The sequence below is a fragment of the Mauremys reevesii genome, linkage group 8 (assembly GCF_016161935.1).
Source record: "Mauremys reevesii isolate NIE-2019 linkage group 8, ASM1616193v1, whole genome shotgun sequence".
NCBI lineage: Eukaryota > Metazoa > Chordata > Testudines > Geoemydidae > Mauremys > Mauremys reevesii.
The window spans coordinates 24,226,802-24,251,030 of record NC_052630.1 but is presented as its reverse complement, the minus strand read 5'-3'; the positions used below and the strand labels follow the sequence as shown (position 1 = coordinate 24,251,030).

The 24,229-nt window shown below is 40.8% G+C and overlaps 1 long non-coding RNA gene across 3 annotated transcripts; it reads right to left on the bottom strand.

Annotated features, from left to right (window-relative positions):
• Positions 1-381: 381 nt before the first annotated feature.
• LOC120370836 lies at positions 382-23,713 on the bottom strand. 3 transcript variants are annotated; one of them, XR_005583984.1, is made up of 5 exons: positions 23,592-23,713; positions 23,193-23,382; positions 19,782-19,862; positions 15,218-15,268; positions 382-939 (listed from the first exon to the last, which is right to left on the bottom strand). It is a non-coding gene; the product is annotated as an uncharacterized LOC120370836 (long non-coding RNA). The 3 variants fall into 3 exon arrangements; XR_005583982.1 differs by lacking the exon at positions 382-939 and adding an exon at positions 8,729-9,255; XR_005583983.1 differs by lacking the exons at positions 382-939; positions 19,782-19,862 and adding an exon at positions 8,729-9,255.
• Positions 23,714-24,229: the final 516 nt, after the last annotated feature.

Genomic DNA, 24,229 nt, shown 5'->3' with positions numbered 1-24,229 from the left:
GTGGTTTTCCTCAGATTGCACTGTTTACCTTCTGTTCATATTCTGACTAATGATGTAATATTGTAGCATATAAAGTATCATTGTCATAAAAATTCACGTTATCAAAACGATCCAACGAGCAGCCAGAGCCCTCACACAGCAGCACCTGCCTCCCCTCTATCTGGAGGCAAGCTGCTTCATCCATGCACTGAAAGAATGCTGTTACACTTTCTATTTCCCCAGCCTGTTTCTCAAAAAAACATTCACATACAACCCAGCCAGAGAGGTGAGAGGAGACCCATTACACTGCACCTCTCAGACACATTAGTACCTAATCTTGGTGTGCCAGCCTCCCACCACAGATAGAAGAACTTGTAGGCATCTCAGCTGTCCCTCTCCTTTGTGTCTAGAACTGGATGCAAGCCACCTCTGCTCTTTCTCCATCCCAGACCTGATAGCAGGGTAATTGCAAATCCATCTTCACTGATGGAGGGAAGAATTGGCAAGGTTTTCCCAGTCAGTCTCATAGCTAAATACTTCCTCTTCTCTTCCTCTGAGCAGCAGTTCAGCTCACTTGCTATTTCAAACTGTATCAGGTGAGTTTCCCCATTCACCTTGCCATCCAATTTAGGTTCTTTCTGCCTCATCACAAATTTCTGCCCTAGTATCTTGTTTGGTACTTGAGCAGGAAACATTCCTGTCCCAATTCCTCTCTGAGTATCCTGGTCACCCTCCCCATGTGAGTGACTATTGCAATTATTTTGTTCACCTTCTTCCAGCAAGACCTCCATGTCTCTGTCTCTTCTCCTCAAGGTTAGAGCCTGTTTCATCTTGGCTCTTCACGATCATAGGAATGGCAGCTGCTTGGTATACTCTGCATCTCTTGGCTGGCATATGTTGAAATCATCATCAGCCACTGTGTGGCATCAGCAATATCCAAAGGAAAGAGGTAGGAACATGCTGTGTAAAAAATCCAGCACACAAATGTAGCCAGAGCATTCATGCAGCAGTGTCTTCCTTTCCTAGACCTGGCAACCAAAATAACACTTTCCATCTCCCTTAAACCACACCCACCTGCAACCAGTGGGGGTGGTCAGTGGGGATGGTGTGGAAGGAAGGGCCATTACATTATATAAAAACAGTACTAGAGCTTTAATGACTGTTTCATGGAGTGCCATTAGATTTGTTACACATACAGTTGGTTCACGTAAAAATAAATAAAAAAGGTGAGAAAATTGCTTAATGCAAAATACATGTGTCTGCTTTTAGAACAAAATAAATGCCACTCGGGCCTTGTGTGATGAACAGTTGCTATGAGAATTGCCTACTTTTTAATTAATTGTTATGTAAACTATATGGAAATCCCCATTAAGAGTCCCAGCATATGTTGCAAAGCAATATCTTGCACAGCCACCAGATGAAGTCTAAGGGAAATATCAGAGCCTAGCTGAGAAATGTGTTCTAGTAACTAAACAAACAAACTGCAATTAGAGGGTCAGATGTTGACTTTAAAAAGACAACTGACAGGTGATTTGACTTTATAATAGGAACAAAATACAAATGCCTTCTTTAAAAAGAAGACAAATCATAGTCTGGTAATTACAGGGAAAATTTACCCTAGGTTGTGTTACTGCTCTATAGAAATAAGCATACTCTGAACCAAACAACACGCTACCAGTATATGTAATGCCTAACAAAGAGGGAACAAAAACATCAAAAGGAATGGAAATCTACAAGATTAAAACACTTGAAATTCTTCTCTTTGATCACAGAATATCAGCCTTACTCCATGCACCATTCAGCTGGAGGTGAGCAGTTGTTCCTTTAAAAGTGGCTGGTTTGATGACGGTAATCATATTAGTCAATGGCGGAGTACACGCTTCCCTAAAACTGGCTTTTATATAACAGGCAGTAGGAAAAAAATTACATTTTGATAGGTTCAAAGACAACCCAAGAAATAGGGGGAAAAAATTCGTTCTTTCTTTCTTTCTCTGGAAGGTATTTTCCACATTGCTGACACTATAATTTTTTTTTTTAAGAAAGCACTCAAATTTCTATGGAAGTGTTAAATTTATCTTCTATCTTTTTTGTGTAGGTCTGTACCTCTATTTCTTATTTCATTATGACTGAATCATTCAGTTTGTCATAATATCTACCTATCGTACAAATGGTTGGAAAATAGTTTTTCTATTCTATTTTTCTATTCTAATTTTTTTTTGGAGGGGGGTGGGCAAAAATAAAATAAAAAAAAAAACTTTTGGCTGAAGACTTTGATTCAGAAATGCTGTCACGGTGCCTCTTGGGAATTTTGACTAGACAGCTTATGTCTTCTTTCTCCTCCATGGCCCAGGTCTCCTGAGAAGACTAGGTCTGATATGATGCATCATAGTCACCTCTTTTGCTCAGGTATTGCAGTGCATCATGGGACTTCTTGGCCATTGTGCATCATGGGAGATATATTCCAGCTTGGGAACTCAGCCCTTAAAGACGAATGCAGGTATTAAACAGCTGAACTACATCTCCTGTGAGGCACCATGGCATAATTTCCTACCAAAACTTTTTGGTTTGGGGGTGCGTGATTTTTGACAAGTTTAAATTTTTCATTTGATCAAAACCCCAATTTTCTGTCATAAAACAATTTTGATGGAAAATTTTTGACTATCCCTAGTCTATATCTATACATTAATTCAGATCCTTAATGTGAATGAAGCATGGGTTTTGCCACTGCATCTCCTCTGCATGTTGCCATCTTGAATGTTACAGACAGGTAGCCATGAGGGAAGTGTGAACAGGGATGTGTAGTTGGGGTTTTCTGCTTGAGAACCTGCTGGTATTTTATCCATTCAAAAAGAGCTGCAATAAAAAAACATGAGCGACAGTAAAAAAAATCCTCAATCTGAGTCCTTATGGGTACGAAAATGAAGAATGAGACATGTAGGTACCTAAATATGGTTTTAGGGGACAGATTTTTTTAAGGGTATTTAGGTTCCTAAAGATGCAGATTTTCAGTAGGATTTTTAAAAGTGCCTAGGCTCACTTGGTCCTTATCTTTAGGTGCCTAATTACCTTGAAAAAATATGACCCTAGGTGCCTAACCTCAGGCATCCAAGTGTGAGCTCCAGGGCCAGAAGATTTAGAGGGATGGAACTCTCTGCTCCCTCTATAGCAAAGAAGGGGAAAAGTCAGCTCTGGCCAGTTTCATTTACGTTAAATTTAACGGTGTCACCATAATGCCACCTTCTGAATTTTGTTGCTTTAGTTAGAATTTGTTTGTTTGATTGTGTAAATGATAATAGATTATGATTACTGTATTCGTAAAAGGGCATAGAAAATGTGCAGGATATCCCCTCTGAGTGGGTCACCATGAACTTACAGACAGTGGACTTTGATTTGGTTGTGAAATTCAAGGTCTACCATAGGGAAGGATTCTGTTCTAGAGATCAAGAGTGCTATGCCATAGCAAGAACTCTGCCTTATGATTCTGTTTTCTCTGTGTTCCCTCCTGGGAGATTCTGTGTCCTGTGAAGAGTGAATCCGTGGGACTGGACCAGGCCAGTGGTTCAGAGCTGACTTTGCAATAAGGCCTAACTGGATCATCAGTAGTACAGAACTTATTATGCAGTGACCTGATGGCCAGTGGCAACACTGACATAACTTCACAGCATCCTGACCTACCAGGCAGAGATGATACCATAGTAGAGGACATTGGAGTGGGATCTGGTATAGTTGGTCTCTCTATACTGAAGCAGATTGGTGGAAAAGAGCCACCTATGGTGCCCCTTGGTTATTACTGAGATGAACTACACCTGTGGGTAGCATTTTAGTTGGATGGGGTTTGTGTGGAATTAAGATTTCTGTGCCTGCAAATTATATCATTATTATTTGGAACTAGGGGGTTAACCAAACTGCTAACACACTGGGTTGCTCATTTTGCTGTTTATAAATATATTGGTGAAGAAAGGAGCTCATGTTTCTTTTCATCGTTTTTCCCTTTTCCCCAAATAAAAAGCCATTTGTGGTTCAATGTTCCCAAGAATACTGAGAGTCTAATAGTGGGGAAGAGCCACCTGCAAAGGTGACCAGGGAAATTTTATTTCTATTTTCGTGAGCCTGAAATAGGAGTATGGTTCTGGGTGGGGGCTCAAGTCATCGTTATGTATTTTTGTATAAAAGTACCCTTGGACAGATTGAACCTGGCCCTTGTTACTGCCATTGGCCTGTGGCGGAAGGATTACCAGTACTACATTTAAATTCTGGATTCCAGGCATAGAAACTAAGATTGTCCTTTTTTGTTTAAATGAAAGGGGGATGTGTTCCCAAACTCTTCACTTCTGTAATACCCAATAGCTTCAGAAATGACTCTGCTAAAAAGATTGTTACAATTATGAAAGTTATATCATTGCTGGAGCAGAAAATATATTTGTCCAAAAGGCTCGTTGCAAGTGGACTAGTTGAGATGTGAGGCCCAAAACCACTGAGATGAACACTCAAGTATTGCATGTGTGACTGGAAATCCTGGGAACAAACTGAACTGTACTTAGTACTGGCAGAGGGGTAGAGGAAGGAATGAACTGGAGTTGTGTGTCCAAAGGGGACATGAACCTCACATTTGCACTCTGCTTATCCTGGGGTTGCTGTATGCAGGGCTTGTCCCTCATCTTAAATTACAGCAACCTTTTCTAATCTACACTTGCTCCTAGTGTCCCCCAAGGATTGAAACCTGAGCCAGGGACAGGCACTAGACACATCCCAATTATGCCTTTTTTCTCCTTCCGATCATGTCCCTCACACCAGCAACAGGAAGGAGATGACATAGGAGCATCTGTACCACCGGTGAATCCCACTTTGGACAGAGATGACTTTTCCCAGGGCCAGCTATGTTAGAATCTGCCAAAGGGCAGCTTAAAGCACATACCATGCACCAGAGGATCTGGCCCCAACATTAATAAACGTGGAATTTGGGTTAAAATTAAAAAGTGCAACTCCAGCATGAAAGATGTATCATTAATTCAGCTGAGTAGCAAACAGAGATTTTACTTTTCTGAAAGTCCTGTGTGCAGTGCCCTCCAGCAAGCAGTTTTGAATCCCCATTCTACACCTTTCCCTCTAGAGCACGCCACATACTCTGTCTCACTAATCTCATATTTTATAAATCATCTCTGTACCTTCCAGAAGGGAAACAGCAGCTCCAATTGCTTTAAGGAACTGTAAAGTTACAAATATTTAGGGCCTGACACTACTCCTATAAAGTAATGTGAAGCTTTGAGATTGGAAGCAGGATCTGGCTCTTAAAGAGAGATGGGCAGGACTGGGAGACCCAAAATTTCTTATACAGTGGCCTTGGAATGGTTTGCAAAGCCCAATCTTGTTCTCAGTCCTATGGCTTAGCTTACAGGTTGTTTTTTGAAAGCGTCCTCAGAGGATATACCTGACTTCTTTTGGAGAATGAGAGAGGCATCTTTTTCATAAATTGTTTCCTGTGTGGGATATATTAAAACAGGGTTGTTTTTCATTGGTTGGCTTGAAGTAGTATTAGATGCACCTCAGGGTGCATGGTGATAGTTGAACAGTATTTGTTAATAAATAAATATCTAATAATAAGGGTTTTTTGTTGTTGCTGTTGTAGTAAGAGGAGGCCTTGAGATATAAACCCTTATTAGAGACCCAGTTTGAGGCGTAAGGCCTGAACTAAAGTAATGGTTAAGACTTTGCTAACATAAAGCAAAGTTAAGCTGTGAACCAGAGGCAGGCCTTGCTCACAGAAGCTGGCAAGGAAAGGGCTGACGCTGCAAAAAGAGACATACCTAAAAGGTACTGGACACCAGATATGAGAACATTCGCAGACTTGTACACTCCACTCAGATAACAAGGAACAAGCTGACCCATCCCAATGACAGGGCCAAAAGGGTAATATGATGGATAGAGTTGTTTTGTTCGAACCAACATGTATAAGGTGAGAGGCGGCACCAAACTACATAGAGGGGTTGTACCTTGCTAAGTAGAGGGGTTGCACCTCAATACATCAGGAGTGATGTGTAACTTGTTTGTACTTGTGTATAATAATGCATCCCTGGGGCAGTGTCTTTGTCCGGTCTAGGGGGCAGTGGAAAGTCTCGCCACTGACTGAGCTGAGTCCATTGTAGGGAGCACATAAGTAATAGCTAGTCGCACCTCAGCAGCACCTTGGACTTTCATGCGGAGGAGCTGGAGACTGTGTTTCTCTTCAACAATAAACCTGGCTGACATGCCTTCGTACCTTACTAGAGTCTGTGGTCATTGGGGGTTCTCTCGGAGTCTGCTGTGTCAGCTATCTGCGCAGAGTTGGGACAGCACACAGAGGGAACACACGCACACAGCCGATTGATATCAACACTGAGCAGAGCAGAGCACCACACCGGTAGCATCTGAGAACAGCTGTGTGTATAATTAAATGTTCCCTTGATCTTACAAAAAAAAATCAACCCTAGTTTTCTGGTATTAATTAACAATTGTCAAATTCATTCCTTCATTATTTCTTTTATATCTACTTTGGTTTCTGCTTAATATTTTTAACTTTGCTAATTTTACTTGTTCTTTCTCCATGAGCTATTTCTACAGCTATGCTTGCTGGAGATTTGAAAGCTTTCTCATGACATTAATAGGCATCATTACCTTATTTCTGTAATAATTCAAGGTTTTGGAGAAGTAAAAAGTACAATTCAGAAAACCAAAATCTAGACAGATAATTTTGATATATGCTATGATCTCCTGATCTGCAACTCTGCACTAGAAAACCCTCAGTATATATAGGAAAAAGTGTTTGGGACAGGAATTTGATTCCAACTTCAAGCTTAAAAGGAATAGTTATAAGCAGTGAGGGTAAAAGTTATTTTAAAATTCTAAAAAAATCTTGTTGAACTATCTTTAAAAGGAAACCTTGATCTTTGGCTGGAACAGGCAAACAAAATTAGCCCAGCCTGCTTTTGTAAGTTCTGTTATTAACTAGAAAACCTATTTCTGAAGGGCGATTGTTTAATTTCAGTCAGAGAAAGAGGATTACTAAATACCAGCTGCATTAACGTCTGATAATATTTATTGAAAATGGCTTTACTGGCATTACTTCATTCCAAATACATCAGAGAATAAGTTTTCCTGTAAGAAGAATATGTGAATGAATGTGAAGGTGATGAAAACTTTTGCAAAGGACATTAATCAGCCAAAATTTCAGATATTTTCTTCTGACCTTAAACTCTTTGGTCTGGAATGGATTGCACTGAAAAATCATTCAAACTGGAATCTTGAACTGATGGAGAGTTTGTGTGAACACATAGTTACTATACTCTGTGAATATATTTCAACTTTTTTCACTTAGACGGTCAGTATAAATTTAATTTCTATCAGGTTCCTCTTTTGTTACATATTCCATTTGAAAGAGTGATTTTAAAGACTGAAAGAGCTGAGGAATACATATTTTTAAAAGCTTCTGGCCAATGTCAAACATTTCAAGAGTTAGATCTAGTCCTTGTTACTCCAAGTGTAACTTCATTAGATCAATATTTCTTTACTTGACTACAGCATAATCCACACATACCCCAATATGAGAGACACGTTCTCAAAATCTGCAGTCCCTTTAAAATATTTAAGTGCATTAGAGACGTTGATCAAATGCCAACGCTTGGACATTTTGTTCTCTAATGCTATGAACTTGGCAGAGTTTCCAGGAAGGAACAATTTTTCAGCTTATTTCACTATGTAAAAAGGAACAGCTGAAGAAATTGTGTAACCTTTTTCATATAATTTTTAATAGCATTTTGAAATTTAAAAAAGTCTTTAGACCTAGCTCCTGCAGCCTTGGCTGACCTAGATGCTCAAGAGGCAAACATAACTGTGTTCTAAAAAGTGCATGGGATACCAGCTAATAAGCTGACAAGTTTCAATAGCAATGGAGTTTTAAAAGGTAAGTTGCTTCCCATTGCAAAGAGAGAGGGAGAAAAAAAAATGTGTTAGAATATAATTAAATAAAACTATTTTTTTTTTAGTAAAAGACAACAGGCCAGTTCCTCAGCTGGTAGGTATAGGCATAGCACCATTGACTTCAATGGCATTATACCAATTTATACTAGCTGAGACTCTGGCTTGGAGATGGGATACGCTGAATCACCACCCTAAGGAACCTCCAGAAACTGAGAGGTGCCTTAAATTGCCGTGTCCAAACAGGACACTTCCTTAACTGCATACCACAGTGTAGAGGCATTTGTACTTGCTTTCCAGGTGGTAGATCTTGCTTTGTTTGATGTAAACTGAAGTTGTTTTTCCATTGACTTCAGTAGGATCAGGCCCTTAATGACCAGAAACTAAATAGAGATAGGACAATTTCAGGAGAAACCTATGCACTGTAGGAAGTGCTATTGGTAGATCAGTAGCATTCACTTTTTCCTATTTTGTACTAAACTACTGTCCCAAAATGGTATTGGGGTTACCATAAAGCTAGAAATATTGTCTGTCTTTCAGATTAAATGGAAAACTGAACGCTTTGCCGTTTGAGGATATTAAAGAGGCTAGTATAGAAACAAAAGGCAGTGATATGAAATGGATTTATTACTAGGTCATATTGATGATAGGAGGGAGGTTTCTTGTAGAAGGGGTAAATAGAGTTTAGGCACCCTTTACTAGAGAGGACTCTGAACTTTACTGGGAGTGTTCCAAGGGAAGATACTGTGTGCTGCAATCTAGTCTTAGAGACTAGAACTCCCATGCTACCTTGGGGAAAGACTTCTCTCTTCCAGGGAGTGCAGGGAGAGAGGGGTGCACTCCATTTTGGGACGAGGAGTGAGATTGCTTCTGTGGAGCTCTGTCCATACCAGGAGCTGCTTCTAGGAAGCCAGAAGCTGCTGCTGAGAGCCTGCTGGGGCTTTGATCAAGCAGGGAGCCTCAGAGGCTGTTGGTGGCTTCACTGGAGCCAGGGCAGAGACCATTGCTGTGCCTGGAGCTGATTGAGGTGGGCCTGCAGTGAAGAAACTATAAGTAACCTCCACTGTTGTTTGGGAAAGTACTTGCAAGGGAAGGGGCATAGCAGAGAGACTGAATCTGAGGAGAGGCAGAGTGATCTTCCCACTGAACCAGGACCCAGAGCTGATGACATTTGGTGGAGCCAGCTCCAGTCGTCAGAGGGGTTGTGCGTTGTTGCCTTGGCTGGACTGATACACAGAACCGACAGCACACTGTCTCCAGCTTCAGATCTTCAAGCGCACCCACACAAGCAGGTGTCTGGGACTCTGAAATCCAGAGGAGTGTTCACTGCAGGGTTGGGTAAATGGCAGCAGTATAAATGCCAGTTAGATATGTTTCATTTATTTACTGTATACTCTATTTTTAATTGATTTTATTCAACTTCCCCCTGTGGATTTAAATTAGTAGTGATATATATCTTAATCCGTTATACCTTGATTTTTTAAGTTGTTAAGTAAAGTTGTGTTAACTCTAATTTAAATATATTGGATGTATATTATTTATAATTGGGTTTTTTGAGTTACACCCATGCCACAGATTATATTATTATTATTTATTCATCATCATTATCATCATCATGTTCCTATTACGCCTCTGGCGTTTAGGGCAGTGATGAAGCTCCTCCACTCCTGTCTGTTTCTGGCAAGCCTTTCAATGGTTCCCCAGCTGTGCCCCAGGCTTTTCAGCTCAGCTTCCACAGCTGTTCACCATGTTGTTTTCGCTTGCCTTCCAGTGTCCATTTTATTGCTACTCTGGTGATGGAATCAGTTTCCATCCAAAGCACATGACCGATCCATCTCCAACACCTCCTGGCAAAGAGGGTGCTCAGATCATCTTGGCTGCACTGTGTCAATAGATCTTGGTTTGAGATTGTTCTGGGCCAAAAGATACAGAGCATTTTTCTGAGGCAGGTTGTATGGAAAGAAGATAGTTTGGACATATCATACTTTTTCATTCCCCAGCATTCTGCACTATAAAGTAGCGTTGAAAGTATGCATCTCTGATAAATCTTGAGTTTGGTTTTGGTGTTGTATTTTGATGATTTCCAGACTGTATTTAATCTCCTGAAGGTGTTCTGGGTATGTGGTAGGAGCGCAACATCATCTGCGAAGTCCAGGTCTTCAAGGGATGAGAAGAGCGTCCATTTAATGCCTTTTGGCATGTCTTCTGTTGTATGCTCCATTACCCAGTCGATGGCAATGTTGAAGAGGATTGCAGACATGACACAACTGACGTACTCCTGTTTTGACTTCAAAACTGAGCTCAGTGTGATCAAAACTGCATGTAAAATTGAAATAGAAGCTTTTGATGATGATTATATGGAAAGGAATTCCATATGCCCACAGAATGTGCCATAGGCTAGTCCTGTGAATGCTATCAAAAGCCTTCTCAAAGTCTATGAAATTTATGTAGAGTTGCCATTTCCATTCTAAGCACTGTTTTATTATGTTTCATAGAGTGAAGATCTGGTCTGTTCAGAGGACTCGATTTAATCATGGATTTCTATGTAAAAGTACATTCTTGTTGGTTGTTATAACCTTGATACTTATTCTTCACAACTCAGAGATAGATGTAGGTTTCATTTTTAGAAGGTACACACTATACATTTTTAAAGTGATTTATTTTGAAAACTTTTCAAATTAGTATTACAGCTATATCAGAAAATGAATGATTGGTTATTTCATTTACCAAAGGTAACTGAAGCAGATATTTATGAAGTCATTTGGAAGTGACCTATCTCCAATTAAACAGGTTAATCATTAATATTTGGAGGATTTTCTTGCCATGCTGTATTAGGAGAACATCACCAGACAGACATTTAAATTGTTTTATTTAACTAAAACAACAACATTATTTATTCTGGATTTTTTTCTTCACCAGCAAACCTATACTATTTTAACAAAACAAGCATATGAATTTTTAAAATTTAGTTAAACATTCAAGTTTTTTTTAAATCAGGTTTGTTTTTGTTAAAATGTTTTTTAACTAAAATAGTTAAATTAAATATTTTAGATCTATTCTGCTCCCCCAAATCTTCTATTCATTGAACTTTTTGAAACATTGGTCTTTAGAAAGAGGTAAGGGTTTGACTCTGTGTACACAAATTTGCAGAGGGACAATAGGGTTGAGACCTTATTTCTCACCTCTATATATTATTTATTTAAAAACATTTTTGCTGTTAACAAGCATGTTATTTCTGGAGACACAAATCTACAGTTTGAGAACTGCAAAATTAAGCATCTCTGATGGTATTTTCTAGACTGAGCACTGAGTCCCATTGGGTAGATAGAAAGATTAATCTAAATAATCTATACAGAAACCCCTGGAACCTCATAAATTGGGTCCCTAATCCATAAACTATTGGAACTCATTTATAAAACTTTTCTTAAACATTACATGAATATATTCTCATGCTATAGAATTAGAATTTATGATCCCTATTCATGATGAGATATCTTTGAGCTATAATGCATCTTAATTAAAACTATCTTTAGATAATGCTTTTTGAGGAAAAACCCTTTATTAAAGAAATCAGATTTAAATTTAAAAAAAATTGGATTTTTTTGATTTTTTTTTTAAATCATTGATTTTTATCTGCCCTACAGAGGGGTGAATAGAAGATTTCACCTATCCAATATCACCACTGGGATACTCAGGATCTTCTTTAATGTCAACAACATCAGGTGTCCAGGTACACAGGTGAGTGTTGCCTGCTCCCAAGTAACCCAGGGAGGAAAGCGGAGTTACAAGTGTGTAATCAGAGTGGATATGGTTATTAAAATACTGGTGCCTATACGTACACAAGGTTCCTTTATACCTCTGGCAGTAAAGAGAATATTATATTTATGTCCACTTTAATTAGGCTTTCATTAACCTGTCAGAGCAGTGTAAAGGGGCTTTGGTGTAACTGAGAATCAAGCCCTATACTTTTAAAAATGAAGGTCACTGTATTAAAATGGATTTTCCTTTTGAACAGTTACAGAGCCATAGATTTGTTGACACCAACTTCCAGGCATGCTTTTTGTTGACACCCAGTTAGGTGAATGAGAGTATGTGATTTAGAGTGGCAAACCAGAGGACACTTCTAACAGAAATGAGGTCCTGAACCAATGTTCTTTGAAGTCAAAGGGAGGCGTTCCATTTATGTCAGTAGGCAATAGATTCAGTCCTTAATGCATCTGAGGAGTGGTTGAAACACAGAATTCTTCACCAGGGAGAGAAAAAGTATGACAGTTAAACTGAGCAGCGGCAATTTGCTGGTGTTACAGGAATTATGTTATGACATTAGGGCCTCATTCGGCCACTACTAAGTGGAGTAATACTGTTAGTCTATTCACAGGTACTGCTCAGTATGAGCGAGTGTTGCAGAATCAGTCCCTCTATGAGTCATAAACCAATTTCACTACCTGAGTTCAACTGTCAGCTTTGCTGCAGATGCACTGTGTGACCTCCAGCAAGTCACTTCATCTCTCTGTCTCAGTTTTCCATCTTTAAAATGATACTTCACACACACTCCACCTGTGTCTTTCTTGTCTATTTTAGACTGTTTTCTATGGCAGAGACTGTGTGTGTGTGCACAGCACCTAATACAATAGGGCCCCAGTCTCAGTCAGGGCCTCCAGGAGCTACTGCGATAATAACAATAATCATGGGTGTATTAATCCAAAGCTAGTTGGAAAATGGGGGCTGGGAGGCTCTATGAAAAATGTTGACTTAAAAAAAATTGAAAACTGCCAGTTTTCACAGTTTGCATCTGAAAACCAACAATTCAATCTGGAAATTCCACCATGGGGGCTTGTGTGAGCCATAGGTTCTGTGTTTCATGCCCCCATTCTCCAGGCTCACTGTTTGGACTACATCACCCATGGTTATACCCCAGGCTACTGTCCTTTGGAGCCACCACAATATGGAATCTTGGCCATGGAGCATCATTCAAGAGGTAGCCCAGCTGGGAAACCATAGGGGGAACAGGTGTATGAGGAGGCTAAACTACAATTCCCACAATGAGGCACTTTGGTAGTTTTTCCTGAATTGAAATATTTCAGTTTTTTGCTTAGTCTAACACCCAATTTTCCATCAAAAGACAGTTCTGATGGAATTCAAAAGTGCTCTATTCTGTGGCTATGTGCTTTTATACAGTTGCTATGTTTCACCTTTTAGGTAACACGCAAGGATTCTTGTTTACAATTTGCAGACCATTTGGGGATCTTATGTCACCTTGATCAATCGGTCCTTCAGCCCCCATATAGATTGCGCTGATCACAACACGTCTTCCATTCTTCTCGTATCCTGGCCTTCCTTCTCCATGTGCAGCCATGTCTTTTCACGATAAAATCTTCCCATCTCCTTGGAGATCGGCTGAGTGGTTGTTTCAGTTCTTGTGGGTAGCTCTCAGTGACAGCCTCACTATATGCCGGGCCCATCGCATTTTACTATGCCTGCTCTCAACGACGACGTGCTGCACCCCACTCTGCTGTCTGATCACTTCATTGGGAACTCGGTCACAGATTGAAATTCCCAGAATTCTTCTTTCCATCACCCTCTGCGTGACAGTTGCTGCTCCTCTGTCTTCGTTAGCATCCATGTTTTACTGCCGTACAACATGGCTGGTAATACTGTTGAGTTGAATAGGCTGGCGCATGTTGTCTTGTTGATTTTTCCTTGGAAGACATACTTGATAGAACTGGATGCACACCAACCTGCTTTCTTTCTTTGCAAGAGTTCACCTTCTTGATTGTGGTGCATGTTAATTTCTTGGTCCAAATAGATGTATTGTTCTACTTCTTCTATTTATTCTCCCTTGATGGTTGTTTGGACTTTTGGCCAGGTATCAGACTGCATAAATTTACGATTCTATATAATCAATTAAAAAAAACTGAATTGCTTGGGTAACAAGCAAGAAACTGTTTCTCTCATTTTTTTGCCAGCGAAAAATAGTGGGTGAGGTAATATCTTTAATTGGACCAACTTCTGTTGGTGAGAGAGACAAGCTTTTGAGCTTACACAGAGCTCTTCTTCAGGTCTGGGAAACTTAAGGCTTGTCTTCACGTACAGCAGCACCACTGTAGCATTTAGTGAAAGTGCTACTATAGCTACAGAAAAGCTTCTCCTATTGGTGTAGTTAATCCACCTCCCTGAAGGATGGGGGTTAGGTCAGTATAACTACGTCACTCAGGGGGGTGTAGCTTTTTCACATCCCTGAGCAGGGTGGGTGCAAGGATGTTCTGTGCCCTAGGTGAAACTTCCACCTTGCACCTCCCCCGCCCCCCCCGAGCCCTGTGGCAGCTCTCCGCCCCCTCCCCCGCCCTGAGGCAGCTCTCCGCTCCCCCCTGCAGAAGCTCCCCTCCTACACCCTGAGGCGCCCCCCCCACGCGGCAGCTCCCCCCAGCCTGGGGAGCCGTGTGACAGCTCCCCGCCCCAGCTCACCTCTGCTCCACCTCCTCCCCGAGCACGCTGTCGCCGCTCCACTTCTCCTGCCTCCCAGGCTTGCGGCGCCAATCAGCTGTTTGGCGCTGCAAACCTGGGAGGGACAGAAGCAGAGCGGGGTGGCGTGGTCAGGGGAGGAGGCAGAGCAGAGGTGAGATGGGATGAGGAGCCATGCCATGCCGTGCCCCCCCTTACTTGCTGCAGGTGGCCCTCCCCGTGCCCCCCTGCCCCAGGTCCCTCCGCCTAAATGCCGAAGATCCAGCCGCCGCGGTCGCTGCCGAAGGACCCGAAATGCCACCCCCCAAATGCTAGTGCCCTAGGCGACTGCCTAGGTCACCTAATGGGTTGCACCGGCCCTGATCCTGAGTGACATAGTTATACTGATAGAGGTCTGTAGTGTAGGCCTGGCCTTACTCAGAGCATCACAGCTAAATACAAGATGGAACCGATTGTTTATCATAAGTAGTTAACACATATTTCAAGGGACCATTCAAGGTGAAGTGGCCCATTTTAACACACCTGCAATCACAGGAAGGAAAGGAAAGATGGGTCGAAAGGCAGCAGGGTGGGGGAGTTGTTAGGGGGTTATAGATTGTTATAATAAGCCATAAATCTAGTGTCTCTATTCAGGCCGTGATTTTTAGCGTCTAGCTCATATTTTGAAAGTGTTGTGCAGGTTTCCTTTCAGGATGAGGACTGATAGGTCAGATATAGAGTGATTGCTTTGTGAAAAGTGTTCACCCACAGGTCTAAAAATGACTTCCTAGCTGTGTTTTGGTTTGTGGACATGTGTAAGTGCATGTTACACTTCCCTCCGCCTTACCTGTTTGCCTCAGCCTTCTGAGTGGGTGAGATTCTTGTACATTTCATTACCCTGCCAACACAAAAGAATTGAGGAGGCAATCAGTGAAGGTAAATCACCTGCTGCATTCAGCAATCTCATCAACAGTACAAAATTATATATGTGCTCACTAGTCTCCATCTACTTAGATCCAGCTATATTCATATTTGGCCCACTTCCTAGAGCTTGTTCCAACTCTCATTGAAATCAAAGGAGCTTTCCCAGCGACTTCAGTGGGCACAGGGCCTCAGGCCATTATCTGTGTGGTGGCGTATCATATGTATACAGACTAGCATTAAAAATTGTGTATGGATATGCAACACTAAATCTGATAGTCACTGTTGCATTGAAAGGAACGATACCCAGTGAAATGGAAAAATACAAAAAAGTTGAACACAGATTGGAACAAGTCCATGACATGCTATGTTAACCTGGTACTGTGAACCCCCAAAATCCAAGTTGAATTGTTAACACATTAGACTAAAACCATACACCGAGATATTTATATACCGTGAAGGTTTGTTCTGTCTTACAGAAGCAGGTATACACTTACCAGCATTATAACTCAATATATTTAGGTTTTAATATAGATCTTGTTATATTTGGATGTGATGTTTTATGTTAAATCTAAATAAACATAGTTTCAAAAACAAAATTACTCTGATAACAAATGCAATTGCCAGGCAGCAAGTGGCAAAATGTAGAATGAGCAGCAACTTTTTGAGCTCCACAACAGGTGAGTGTCATATCTGAAGAGGGTGTGCCTTTATTTTTTCTTCTTGGACAGAAAAAAATAAGTACTTATTTAAAACATGTACAGAGTTTACATTTTACAACGAGCTCAGAAATGCAGATGGTTATAGCTAATTTTAGGCCACACTTCACAGAGATCCTAATGATCGGGTGTTCATTATACATGAGGAGATGTCTTGAGAAGCAACAGACACTTATAAAGCTATCCATCTATTTCAGATTGAAAATTCCAAATGTATTATCTTCCCCCATCCTTTTGCTATAATTCTGTGTAACAAGACTGTATAATTACTGATGCCACCAATCTGTGTACCACTAAATACCTGTTTTCTACTTGGTCTACTTGAAGATTAATTGCCTATCTTGTAGCAAAAGCTTCTTGTAACAAAATCTCACATATGAACAATACTTTGCTAGATCATTATCTTTAATGTAACTAAATCTATAATATGCTGTATATTGATCAACCATACTCCAATGCTGGCATTTCAAAACTATCACAAAAGAGAACCAAATACGGCAGAGCGTAGCTTCCATTCTAGTAAGTTCACTACATCTGGTTTTGGCTTTGTGATGCTGGATAAGAGCCCTTTCTTGCCTTTAACTCACTTGCTTACTGTTAGAGTTTGAATTTTAAATAAGACATAATGCAGGTTAAATACCCAGAATACGTCTGGCTGCAAGATATGAATCCCAAGGAAATAATACTACTGTTTGAGCCACGAAGCTAGGCAGGCAGCACTTTGCACAAGCAACACATTTGTGGAGACTAAATTTACTTGCAAGATGCTCTCACATTCAAACATATATATATATATATATATATATATATACACACACACACACACACACACACTTGGGGCAGGAGATGTGGTCTAGTGATGGAGCAAAATTGTAGTTAATCACACAACTGCAGCTTTCTGAAGCACCTTTTTGAGAGTGGACTCAAGCAAATGTACTAAGTATTTTTGTACACTGAATTTTGGCCCTGATCCTTCAAGTTGCTTCACCTGGCTGGACCCTTGTGCCCATATTTAACTCCATTACAGTCAGTGGACTCTGTAGGCTCACAGGAGTTTGCCCACATAGGCACCTTGCTAGATTAGGGCCTTTGTTGGTTCTTTCTTTAAGCCAATAAAAAACAATAAACAATCCTTTTCTTTTTACATGTGTGTGAATTTTAGTGCAATGCACAGGATTGAGAGGCCTAGAAATTTTAATCCTCTCTAGGTACAGCATGGGCAATGGAAGCATCCCTACATTCTCCTGTCAGTTAGCACGTCTCTTGAGAAGACAGAATATTTCATTCTCGAGGCACATCATTGTTTTATCTCCTATACTGAGGCTGAGACTTGTGGACTGTTTTAACTTCCATCACTACTATGCTAGAGAAGAACAAATTAGCCTTTGCATTTCAGAGAAGTTTTTCCCTGTGTTTCATCTCTGGGTCAGATTCTGATATAATTTCTATGGCTGTAAAAGCAGAGTAACTCCACTGACCTTATTGGTTACTCCAGGACAATATAAAGGTTTCCATTTAAAAAGAAAAAAAAATCTTCCACCTTGAAATATTCCATTAGTTTGAAAGGGAATCCTTACCAATGGAGTACAACTCAAGCAAGTTATCTTGGACAAAACTTTCTAAGCATAACCACTGTAGCTGAGATAAGAATCTTGCCCAGAAATGAGCAATTTTATTCTTGTTCTGTAATACTTTCAATGTATATACTAGCAGATTTGTCTAACCAATTATCTCTTTTGTGCTCCAAGATATTTGACCAATACAGACTAACACGGATGCTGAAATGTTTTATATTAATACCAGTATGTGTGGGGATTTGTGGTATTTTAGATTTTAATTTAAACATTTAGGCGTGGCAATATTTCACATATGGGCCATCCTGGAGAAATAAGATATGGTTCTGCACATACATATTTTTATACCTTTCTATATGTGCAGAACCATATCTTACCAACTTTCATATCTAATAATCAAAGCTAAGTTTTTGTCATGGACATTTTAAGTAAAAGTCAGGGACAGGTCATGGGAAATAAACAAAAATTCACATAATCTGTGACCTGTCCCCGACTTTCACTAAAAATATCCCTTACAAAAGGGGTAGGTGGGTTCAGCACCCACTGCTGCTGGGGTTCCCGGGTTCCCCACCGATGTGGTGTGTGGGAGTGCTGGGGTCCTCCTGCCCCTGAGGTTGGACAGCTGCAGGGTCCTCTCACTCCGCGCAGCTGGTAGATGCAGGGTCCCACAGCTTCTGGCCACCCACAGTGGCTGGGCAGATCTAGGATCCACTGGCCACAGCTGGGCAGCTACACAGTTTCCTCCAGCTGCCCTCTGCAGCTGGGCAGCTGTGCGGGATCCGCCTGTTCGCCATGGCAGGACAGCTGCAGGGGCCACCAGCTGCCTGCCCCATCTTGGCAGCTCTAGGGTCCCCCTACCAGGTCGGGAGCTGCGAAGGCAGGGCTAGCCGGGAGCTCCAGCCCCAGGGCAGAAAATGTCATGGAGGTCATGGAACCTGTGACTTCCATTGACCTCCATGACATAAACATAGCCCTACTAATAATTATATTTTAAAAGATTTTAGCTCCCTAACAGTGCCCTTTAACATGCACACAAGAAGCTATTTTATTTTCCAACTATTTGGGAATTTTATTTCTAATAATTTGCAGAGTTCATTCCTAGTGGTGGAAAACACTATGAGCTCAATCTTGCTCCTATTGAAATCAGTAATAGTTTTGCCATTGCCTTTAAGGAGGGTAGGATTGGGTCCCAAGATTATATGACAGTTCTAGAGTAAACTGATGAAGCAGTTTTGAACTACTCTGTATTTATTTCCTCTCTTCCCCCAAACCCCTCAAAAGCACAATCTACTTAAATTTCTTCAAGCACTGTAGAAATGTCATTGTGTATAAAGGGTGAAGGAAAATATTCACTGACTAATTTAATTATTTAATCCAAGGTAGGTATTTTTTAATCTTCTACTTTTCTTTAAGGTCTCTGACCTTAAAATGTTCAGTCATTTATGTTTAATTAACTCTCCTGTGGACCTCTGTGTCAAACAACACTAGAGAGCTTAATCATGGATATGAAAGATTATCAACTTGGCGACTACATGAAATTGCAATTAAAGTCAGCTTCAGCTTTGTTGAGAGAGTTGTCTTCTCTGATCAGTTGGAAACATGAAGTTTCAGAAGCTGTTAATTCTCAAAGTCTTTACTGCTGTGTTTGCCTTTTAGTGCTAATGTAAGTTAGAATCAAGGCAGCGTGAAACATCCCCAACAGGTACAATTTGAAAGCAGGGCCAAGTTTGTTGAGCTTCATGAAGCCTGGCCTGATTTTTGATGGAACCATGGCCACATATAGTTTGGGAGGGCAACAACATACTCCATTAAAATTCAACAATTAAAGGAGAACGCCACTGGCTGTGGGCTGCAGTGAATCACAACACCAACTTAAGCTCCACATAACCACCCTTTCAGCTTTCAACTCTGATTCAAGCTTAATTTTTTTTAAACTTAATCACTCTGTATATCTAGATGCCAATACACTAATAACTGGCTCTTATATAGCACTTTTCATCTGTAGCTCTCAAATGTTTTACACAGGAGTTAAGAATTGCTATCTCTCCACTTTATAGATGGGGAAACCAAGGCACAGAAAGGTGATATAACTCTCCCCCCCCCAAATCACCTGGGCAAGCTGGACTTAGTGATAAATAGTCACTTACACCAAAAATCAAAAAATTGAGGGTCCTCTCAGACCCAAGAGACCACTTACCCCAGACCGGTTTGTATGTTAGATCTCACACCAAAGACACCTATAGCCAGTCCTGTAATTAACTAACTAAAGGTTTATTAACTAGGACAAAGAAATGAGAGAGTTATTTAAAGCAGGAAAGCATATACACAAATGAGTTACCATCTATGGTTCCTAAACATGACAGAGATGTAGTAATCCATAAATTCAAAATGTCTTTCGGGGCAGACCTAGGGGTATGCACTAGGGATCTCCACGTTAGTTAAGTATCTCTGGCCCTGTGACAGTTCAAACAGCAAAGAGATGAAAACTTTTCTTGTGACCCTGTTTTATCTTTTACATGTAGCCTTCCAGTCCATGAGATGAGCTTTTTTTGCACGTAGCATTTCCAAGGTGTGATAGGGCCATTAACCAGTCCTTTCAATCATGATGTTCCTAAGTGGCCTATTTAATCTTTATGGGTGTTCTTGATGGGGCAGGGGGACAATTCCCATTCCTGGGTTCAGAAGTTCAGAGCAGACATTTTCAAAGCAAAACTTACATATTTTCTTATAGCATGGACTACAGACACTGCAAGTGAGATTAATTCATGCAGCAATTTACAAGCATTCCATAGGGTCTAAACTCTAAAAATATTCTTAGATGACTAATACCTATTTAGAATAAAACTCATACACATGAGCTGCTTTGGTTTCCAGCTGTGAGTTTGTCAGTTCTTTCTTAGCTATGGCCTACAGAGCTGGCATTTGGTTTACCATAATTACTGACATCCATAATGGACCTTCCCGTTTCCCACAATCCCCTTTGTACAGTGCATATATTGTACAGTCCACACCACATGTGATATAAAGTGACTGCATGTCATGGAGTGCTTCTCTTTCACATCCCCAGTATCAGCTTAACCCACAGTTTTACCTCTCCCCCTTCATCCTCCATGCTGCAAAAGTGTCTGTGAGTGAGTGAGTCTGTGAGTGAGTGTAAACATTACCTTGTTTCCTCTCTCCAAAACCATATTATCCCATTTGTTGAATATAATACACCAAAACATATTCTGAATTGTGGTTCCTAGCTCACTGCCATTTCCAGTCAGAAAACAATAGAGCCCTGCACACCAGCCCCTCCACCTTTTTGGGGGGGGGGATAAGTTTCACTGCCCCCATTTTGACAAAAATGAACCTTTACCCAGAATGATAGGCCCAAAGTCTTGGGCATTGATTTGGGAGAAATGCCATGGGAATATCAGTTTGGAGAGTCTACGGGGACTGTCGGACTCTATGGGAAGACTGTTATAGTTAGAGGCGTTCACATTTGTCACTGGTGAAACCTAATTATAGAAAATACCACCAGTTTGGGGTGTCTGCCCTGTTTTTGACAGTCTGCCCTGAGCTGGGCATTCATGATAATGAGCTACTCCAGATAGTATGACACTCACAAAAAGATGTTCCTGGCCCCATGTTAGGTCTGCCCACAGAATCTCAGGGCCTGCTTTTTAAAGCTAGTGAGATGCGGATAAGCACTTAGTTGGATTTTCAAGAGTACCTAGGCATGTAATTCTCAGAAGAATTAGGCAGCTAGCCCCTGAGAGTTAGGCATGTATGCAATTTTGAAAATCCTGCTGGGGCTAGATTCACAAGGGGAATTTAGACACCTAAGTCCAGTATTTATGTACCACTGGTATTCACAAAACCTACTCTCGGTTGCTGTCTACCCCTGTAGGCACTTAAAAACTCTAGATACCTAAGTTTCTACTAGTAAAGTAGCCTAGACACCTACATTTCTGCCAGTCGGTATGTGCAAAGCCAACTAAGCCCCGACACTCTCAAGCTACTCAGCACCATAGCTAAGCCTGACCAGGATTCACAAAGTAGTTATTTTCTTATGAGGCCTGAGCTGAGCAAACTCCATAGAAGTGGAGAGGCTGCTCTTATACCTAGTAGTCAGTTCACTCACTTAGGATGTGGGAGACCCGGGTTCAAATCCCCACTCAGCTGGCTCAGAATGTGGGACTCACAACACACATCTCCTAACCCTGCAGGTGAGTATCCTTGTTAGTGGGTATTCTGGGACAGGTTGCTCTTATTCTTGCCTGAAACAGTTTCATTTCATATGAAATACTTGAATCATCATTGGGTCACAGACTGTGTGAGACTGATGGTATAGGTTGGTAGTTACTATGCTCACATAGGAGACGTGGCATCAAGTCTCTGCTCCAGAGCCAATTTGAACCTGGGTTTGGGCATAAGGGTAGGTTTTTGACTAATGTGGCTTAGGCATCTAACTCCTGAAGAGGGTTCATTTCTGTGAATTCTGAGTGAAAGGAGCATGTCCATCCAGCCCGGTATGGGTCCCCTAACTCCCTTTTAGGCAGGTCTTCAGCACCACTCTTCTCCTCAACATATCTTATTGCCTAGCTTAGCTGGCTGCCTGCTCAATAGGTGATAGCTTCTGTGAATCCCTTTTTGCAGGCATCTGACTTCTCCTGAATTGTATGGGGAGCCTGAACACCTAACTCAAGGTTGTGAATTCCACTAGGTGGCAGGGTACCTGAAAGTCCACTTTGTGAATCTAGCCCTAGTGCCAATCTGTGTCTTTAGGCCCCTAAATTCCTTAAAAATATTCTCTCTCAGTGGCAATGGTGCAGAGAGGCATTGTTGCTTCTGTCAACCTCCCTCTCGTTTTCAGGGTCCTGCTTGGAATCTCCTTCCCTTATTAATGTTTCTCCTCTTTGCATTTCTTGGGTCTCCTTCTGTAACAAAACCATATGCTGAAGACAGCAAACAATTACTAGAGAAATCATAGACACCTGAGTCACCAGGGCTAGAACCACACTATTTCATCTCCAGTAACACTCCCACAGGAAAGCACTTATAACTGCTGATACTAAATCCTTTCACCTCTCTGCAGGCTGACATTACTGCTCTTTGTTCTTCCCTCTTTAGCAATCTCTCCTAAAATGTAGTCAGCATTCTGCTCACTGGTCCATTTGTTATTTGCAAGGTGATTTGTTTTACCCTCCCTCAGATTACCTCTAATCAACGCATGAGAAAGGTTGTGAACTGAATCCCTGCTACCTGGAACTGTGGAATTAAAGGTGTGAGCAATAAGATATGTATGATAGCATCTAAGCCAGGCAACAGGCAGGGCCAAGATTAGCATCACTAAAAAGCAAACAAAAACAGCAGGAACAGCAAGATCAAAAGAATATATTGAATTTAAACTAGGAAGTACATGCAGAGTTACACAAACAGAGCAGTATCAACAGAAGAAGCACTAGTAGCAAAACTGCCCTAGCAGGGTCCCACTGTGTATACAAAGCATTACTGATTCCTATGACATAGACAGAGGAAATAGAGGTACAAAAATAAAATCTAATAAATTCAGGCAACATAAACCATAGCAGCAGTAATATAAACCCAGTTTTAAGCAACATACCAGAGCAGATAGAAGTAGATGGAACTTAAGGGTGTAAGTCTTTGCTCCAACTGCTTCAATAACAATTGCTGAATGTTTCTGAAAATACATACATTTTAAAAGACCTGAGTTCCACCCTCAGCTCTGTAGCTGATCTGGTATGTGACCTTAGGCAAGTTACTGATTTTTCTCTGTATCTCCATTACTCCATCTGCAAAAATGGAGACAATGATATTGACAGTAATTATCTTCATAAAGTGTTATCCAATGATGAAAACCACTTAAGGGCTAAGTATTATACCTGACGTATTAGTGTGATTATGCCCTGAACAAGCACAACTACAGGACTGAAGACAAGAAATTCAGAATATAATATAGTTAAATTAAAAAAAAAAAACTATGTCAATACTTTTAACTTACATGAAGTTTATACTTTTCCATTTCCTAACTTTTGAGTATTTAGAAGTTCAGGTTTACAGTGAAAATCTGGTAGGTGAAGGATTTATTCTCTAAGGTATGGGCAGCTTCCTTTCTCTGTGCTAATCAAGGGTGCCTGAGAACATACTAACTAAACGAGGTAGACTTTACAGGACTTTTCAGGTGAAACACCTAAAAGCCAACTAACTGGTGATAATTGAAGTCTCATTATGTTCAGTTAACAATTTAGCTGCCAGGTGCTCTAATCTATATAAAGGAGAAAGCTGGGCTCTATCATTATGTTCTGAGAGTTTGGGGGTGGATGGATGGTTACTTTTTTCTGTAGTAGTAGCTACTAAGTACACTAGGGAATTAATCTTGATGGGTGTTATATTCACAGCATAGACACAGAGAAGATAAAAATATAAATACCTGTACTCCAGCTAGAAGGTTATAAGGCAACACTACTTTATTTCTTAGAATTCAGAATCTACACACAAGCAGGGGTGCTTATCTTGCAACTAGTACAAGCAGGGGTGCTTATCTTAGAATTTGTTGAGTCTCTTTCTGTATTGTCCCTAACTTCCCATTGCCTGGGTGTCTTTACAACCTTGGTGGTTATAACTCTCATTAGGGACATT